The sequence below is a fragment of the Triticum urartu genome, chromosome 7A, assembly GCF_056163025.1.
Source record: "Triticum urartu cultivar PI428250 chromosome 7A, HENAU_Tu73, whole genome shotgun sequence".
Lineage (NCBI taxonomy): Eukaryota > Viridiplantae > Streptophyta > Magnoliopsida > Poales > Poaceae > Triticum > Triticum urartu.
Window position 1 is genome coordinate 621,403,174 of NC_141879.1, and position 7,158 is coordinate 621,410,331.

The following is a 7,158-nucleotide window of genomic DNA, read 5'->3' on the forward strand; positions in this document are numbered from 1 at the left end:
AACTTTAGTTGAACCAAGTGTGGCTACGCCCGGTCCTTGCGAAGGTTAAAACAGCACCAACTTGACAAACTATCGTTGTGGTTTTGATGCGTAGGTAAGAACGGTTCTTGCTAAGCCTGTAGCAGCCACGTAAAACTTGCAACAACAAAGTAGAGGACGTCTAACTTGTTTTTGCAGGCCATGTTGTGATGTGATATGGTCAAGACATGAGGCTAAATTTTATTGTATGAGATGATCATGTTTTGTAACCAAGTTATCGACAACTGGCAGGAGCCATATGGTTGTCGTTTTATTGTATGCAATGCAATCGTGATGTAATGCTTTACTTTATCACTAAGCGGTAGCGATAGTCGTGGAAGCATAAAATTGGCGAGACGGCAACGATGCTACGATGGTGATAAAGGTGTCGCGCCGGTGACAATGGTGATCATGAAGGTGCTTCAGAGATGGAGATCACAAGCACAAGATGATGATGGCCATATCATATCACTTATATTAATTGCATGTGATGTTTATCTTTTATGCATCTTATCTTGCTTTGATTGACGGTAGCATTATAAGATGATCCCTCACTAAATTATCAAAGTATAAGTGTTCTCCCTAAGTATGCACCGTTGCGAAAGTTCTTCGTGCTGAGACACCACGTGATGATCGGGTGTGATAGGCTCTACGTTTAAGTACAACGGGTGCAAAACAGTTGCACACGCGGAATACTCAGGTTAAACTTGACGAGCCTAGCATATAATAGATATGGCCTCGGAACACGGAGACCGAAAGGTCGAGCATGAATCATATAGTAGATATGATCAACATAGTGATGTTCACCATTGAAACTACTCCATCTCACGTGATGATCGGACATGGTTTAGTTGATTTGGATCATGTGATCACTTAGAGGATTAGAGGGATGTCTATCTAAGTGGGAGTTCTTAAGTAATATGATTAATTGAACTTTAATTTATCATGAACTTAGTCCTGGTAGTATTAGCATATCTATGTTGTAGATCAATAGCTCGCGTTTAGCTCCCCTGTTTTATTTTTGATATGTTCCTAGAGAAAACTAAGTTGAAAGATGTTAGTAGCAATGATGCGGATTGGATCCGTGATCTGAGGTTTATCCTCATTGCTGCACAGAAGAATTATGTCTTTGATGCACCGCTAGGTGACAAACCTATTGCTGGAGCAGATGTTATGAACATTTGGCTAGCTCAATATGATGACTACTTGATAGTTTAGTGCACAATGCTTAAACGGCTTAGAATCGGGACTTCAAAGACGTTTTGAACGTCATGGACCATATGAGATGTTCCAGGAGTTGAAGTTATTATTTCAAGCAAATACCCGAGTTGAGAGATATGAAGTCTCCAACAAGTTCTATAGCTAAAAGATGGAGGAGAATAGCTCAAGCAGTGAGCACGTGCTTAGATTGTCTGGGTACTACAATCGCTTGAATCAAGTGGGAGTTAATCTTCCAGATAAAATAGTGATTGACAGAATTCTCTAGTCACCATCACCAAGTTAGTAGAACTTTGTGATGAACTATGATATGCAAGGGATAACGGAAACGATTCCCAAGCTCTTCGTAATGCTGAAATCGACGAAGGTAGAAATCAAGAAAAATATCAAGTGTTGATGGTAGACAAGACCACTAGTTTCAAGAAAAGGGCAAAGCGAAGAAGGGGAACTTCAAGAAGAACGACAAGCAAGTTGCTGCTCAAGTGAAGAAGCCCAACTCTGGTCCTAAGCCTGAGACTAAGTGCTTCTACTGCAAAGGGACTGGTCACTGGAAGCGGAACTGCCCCAACTATTTGGCGGATAAGAAGGATGGCAAAGTGAACAAAGGTATATTTGATATACATATTATTGACGTGTATTTTACTAGTGTTCGTAGCAACCCCTCGGTATTTGATACTGGTTCAGTTGCTAAGAGTAGTAACTCGAAACGGGAGTTGCAGAATGAACATAGACTAGTTAAGGGTGAAGTGACGATGTGTGTTGGAAGTGGTTCCAAGATTAATATGATCATCATCGCACACTCCCTATACTTTTGGGATTAGTGGTGAACCTAAATAAGTGTTATTTAGTGTTTGCGTTGAGCATGAATATGATTGGATCATGTTTATTGTGAAGGAAATATGCCCTAGAGGCAATAATAAAGTTATTATTTATTTCCTTATATCATGACAAATGTTTATTATTCATGCTAGAATTGTATTAACCGGAAACATAATACATGTGTGAATACATAGACAAACAGAGTGTCACTAGTATGCCTCTACTTGACTAGCTCGTTGATCAAAGATGGTTATGTTTCCTAACCATAGACATGAGTTGTCATTTGATTAACGAGATCACATCATTAGGAGAATGATGTGATTGACTTGACCCATTCCATTAGCATAGAACTTGATCGTTTAGTTTGTTGCTATTGCTTTCTTCATGACTTATACATGTTCCTATGACTATGAGATTATGCAACTCCCGTTTACCGGAGGAACACTTTGTGTGCCACCAAACGTCACAACGTAACTAGGTGATTATAAAGGTGCTCTACAGGTGTCTCCGAAGGTATTTGTTGGGTTGGCGTATTTCGAGATTAGGATTTGTCACTCCGATTGTCGGAGAGGTATCTCTGGGCCCTCTCGATAATGCACATCACTTAAGCCTTGCAAGCAGTGCAACTAATGAGTTAGTTGCAGAATGATGTATTACGGAACGAGTAAAGAGACTTGCCGGTAACGAGATTGAACTAGGTATTGAGATACCGATGATCGAAACTCGGGCAAGTAACATACCGATGACAAAGGGAACAACGTATGTTGTTATGCGGTTTGACCGATAAAGATCTTCGTAGAATATGTGGGAGCCAATATGAGCATCCAGGTTCCGCTATTGGTTATTGACCGGAGTCGTGTCTCGGTCATGTCTACATTGTTCTCGAACCCGTAGGGTCCGCACGCTTAAGGTTTCGATGACAGTTATATTATGAGTTTATGAGTTTTGATGTACCGAAGGAGTTCGGAGTCCCGGATGAGATCGGGGACATGACGAGGAGTCTCGAAATGGTCGAGACGTAAAGATCGATATATTGGACGACTATATTCGGACATCGGAAAGGTTCCGAGTGATTCGGGTATTTTTCGGAGTACCGGAGAGTTACAGGAATACGTATTGGGCCTTATTGGGCCATACGGGAAAGAAGGAAAAGGGCCTCAAGGGTGGCCGCACCTCTCCCCTTGGTCTGGTCCGAATTGGACTAGGGAAGGGGGGCGCCCCCTTCCTTCCTTCTCCTTTTCCCTTCCTCTTTTTTTATTCCATATGGGAGGTGGAATCCTACTAGGACTAGGGAGTCCTAGTAGGACTCCACACTTGGCGCGCCCCCTCCTAGGGCCGGCCTCCTCCTCCCTTGCTCCTTTATCTACGGGTGCAGGGGGGCACCCCAAAGACACAACAATTGATCATTGATCTCTTAGCCGTGTGGCGGTGCCCCCTTCCACCATAATCCTCGATAATATTGTAGCGGTGCTTAGGCGTAGCCCTGCGACAGTAGAACATCAAGATCGTCACCACACCGTCGTGCTGACGGAACTCTTCCCCGACATTCTGCTGGATCGGAGTCCGGGGATCATCATCGAGCTGAACGTGTGCTAGAACTCGGAGGTGCCGTAGTTTCGATGCTTGATCAGTCGGGCCATGAAGACGTACGACTACATCAACCGCGTTGTGCTAACGCTTCCGCTTTCGGTCTACGAGGGTACGTAAACAACACTCTCCCCTCTCGTTGCTATGCATCACCATGATCTTGCGTGTGCATAGGAATTTTTTTGAAATTACTACGTTCCCCAACAGTGGCATCCGAGCCTAGGTTTTATGCGTTGATGTAATATGCACGAGTAGAACACAAGTGAGTTGTGGGCGATATAAGTCATACTGCTTACCAGCATGTCACACTTTGGTTCGGCGGTATTGTTGGATGAAGCGGCCCGGACCGACATTACACGTACGCTTACGCGAGACTGGTTTTACCGCCGTGCTATGCACACAGGTGACTAGCGGGTGTCAATTTCTCCAACTTTAGTTGAACCGAGTGTGGCTACGCCCGGTCCTTGCGAAGGTTAAAACATCACCAACTTGACAAACTATCGTTGTGGTATTGATGCGTAGGTAAGAACGGTTCTTGTTGTAGGATCGAAAGTATGTCTAGAGGGGGGGGTGATTAGACTACTTGACCAAATAAAAGCTTAACCTTTTCCCAATTTTAGTTCTTGGCAGATTTTAGCGATTATAGGACAAGTCAAGCAATCATCACACAATTCAAGCAAGCATGCAAAGAGTATATTGGCAGCGGAAAGTAAAGCATGCAACTTGCAAGAATGTAAAGGGAAGGGTTTGGAGAATTCAAACGCAATTGGAGAAATGGATGTTTTTCCTGTGGTTCGGATAGGTGGTGCTATCCTACATCCACGTTGATGGAGACTTCAACCCACAAAGGGTAACGGTTGCGAGAGTCCACGGAGGGCTCCACCCACAAAGGGTAATGGTTGCGCGAGTCCACACAGGGCTCCACCCACGAAGGGTCCACAAAGAAGCAACCACCCACAAAGGGTCCACGAAGAAGCAACCTTGTCTATCCCACCATGGCCATCGCCCACACAGGACTTGCCTCACTAGCGGTAGATCTTCACGAAGTAGGCGATCTCCTTGCCCTTACAAACTCCTTGGTTCAACTCCACAATCTTGTCGGAGGCTCCCAAGTGACACCTAGCCAATCTAGGAGACACCACTCTCCAAGAAGTAACAAATGGTGTGAAGGTAATGAACTCCTTGCTCTTGTGCTTCAAATGATAGTCTCCCCAACACTCATCTCTCTCTCATAGGATTTGGATTTTGTGGAAAGAAGATTTGAGTGGAAAGCAACTTGGGGAAGGCTAGAGATCAAGATTCATATGGTAGGAATGGAATATCTTGGTCTCAACACTTGAGTAGGTGGTTCTCTCTCAGAACATATGAGTTGGAATTGTGTGTGTGTTCTGATGGCTCTCTCCACGAATGAAGAGGAGGTGGAGGGGTATATATAGCCTCCACACAAAATCCAACCATTACATACAGTTTTCCAATCTCGGTGGGGCCGAATCAACAAACTCGGTCGGACCGAAAATGTAAACCTAGTGACCGTTAGAGATTTTCGGTGGGACTGACATGCAACTCGGTAGGACCGATATGGTTAGGGTTTGGGCATAACGTAATCTCGGTGAGACCGATTACACAAACTCGGTGAGACCGAATTTGGTAATTAGCTAACCAGAGAGTTGGTCAGGCAAACTCGGTGGGACCGATTTGCTCTTTCGGTGAGACCGAAAAGTTACGAAAGGGAAACAGAGAGTTTGCAATCCCATCTCGGTGAGACCGAGATCCCTATCGGTAGAACCGAATTGCTAGGGTTTGGCAGTGGCTTATGACAAGTGAAACTCGGTGGCGCCGGATAGGAAGAATCGGTAGGACCGAGTTTGGCTTAGGGTTTAGGTCATATGTGGATATGGGAAAGTAGTTGAGGGTTTTGGAGCATATCACTAAGCACATGAAGCAAGAGGCTCATTAAGCAACACCTCATCCCTCCTTGATAGTATTGGCTTTTCCTAAAGACTCAATGTGATCTTGGATCACTAAAATATAAAATGAAGAGTCTTGAGATTTTGAGCTTGAGCCAATCCTTTGTCCTTAGCATTTTGAGGGTTCCACTTCCACATCCATGCCATGCCAATCATTGAGCTTTCCTGAAATAATCATCTTGGAATAGCATTATCTCAATGAGCTATATGTTGTTATGAATTACCAAAACCACCTAGGGATAGTTGCACTTTCAATCTCCCCCTTTTTGGTAATTGATGACAACATATAGATCAAAGCTTCGACAAATGATAATAAGCATGAAATATATCGTCGCTTTGAGAAGTATGTGATAAGTAAGAGCTCCCCCTAAATTTGTGCATATTTAAAATTTGCTTTGGACTGCAAATGCACAAGGAGTTAGAGTCATGGTTTACTCTTCCATGTCACATACATCTTGGTGGAGCGCTTAAAATGATAAGAATGAAATACATGCACTCATCACCAAGAATAGTGAATGATCACATAAGATAGATACGATAATAGCATTAAGTGTAGCTTATGATCAAACACATGATCATCAATGTCTCACAAGCAATGACATAGTATCTCAAGCACTCAAAAGCAAACAAGTTCGAAAAACCACCAAATAAAGCAAGAGAGAAAAGCAACACTCTCTCTCTCGAAGCCTATGATCTATACATTTTTCCCCCTTTGGCAACAAGTTACCAAAAAGTTCCTAGAAAATGCATAGTGCTAGATCGACGCTCAGGCTTGATCTTCAGGTGGTGGTGGAGTTCGGATCACTCCAAGGACGAAGGCTTCTATAGATGCTGAAGTAGACGCTGGAGTTGGAGCTGAAGTAGATGCTGGAGCTGGTTGGGCTAGTGCTACGGCTGGAGCTGAGGCAGTTGCTCTTGTGTCAGGAACTGGCACTGCAGACGACCTCGGACCTCGTGGCACTCTGGCAAAGGCATCAGTGGTTGTCTTCCCTTTCCTCTCCTGCATATCATCTTGAAGCCGCTCCACTGCAGTCTGAATTTCTGTCACCTTGACATCCAAGTCATAGAACTTTTGTTCCATGATCCTCTCTAAGCTTGCCTAGTTTTGAGTTAGGGTGGCTAGTCCTTGCTCAATCCACAGGGTGGATGCAATCAGGTAACCAAGCTGCTCTTGTTTGGTTTTCAAGAAATACTCAGATGCCTCCTCTTGAGTTGGCATCTTGGCAGCTTTCTCCTTCCTTGCCTTCTCCTTCTTTGCTTGTGCTTGGGCAGATGATGGCTCATTTTCAGTCATGACAACTGATTGTCCTCAAAATCTGGACGGATGGGCAGGTGTTCCTTGTCCAACAAGTATATGCCCGTGCCCATCTTGGAGTTGATGACCTTCTGAATTTGAGGGGCATATCCACAGCTCCTCTTCTGATCTGCTGCAGTCCTCTTGATAGTCTCTACTATGAGGCTCATGACCTTGAACTTCTGTGGCACATCAAATACGTGAAGCAAGTTGATTGCATGGCCTCTGATCATCTTGTGATCACCTGACTTGGGC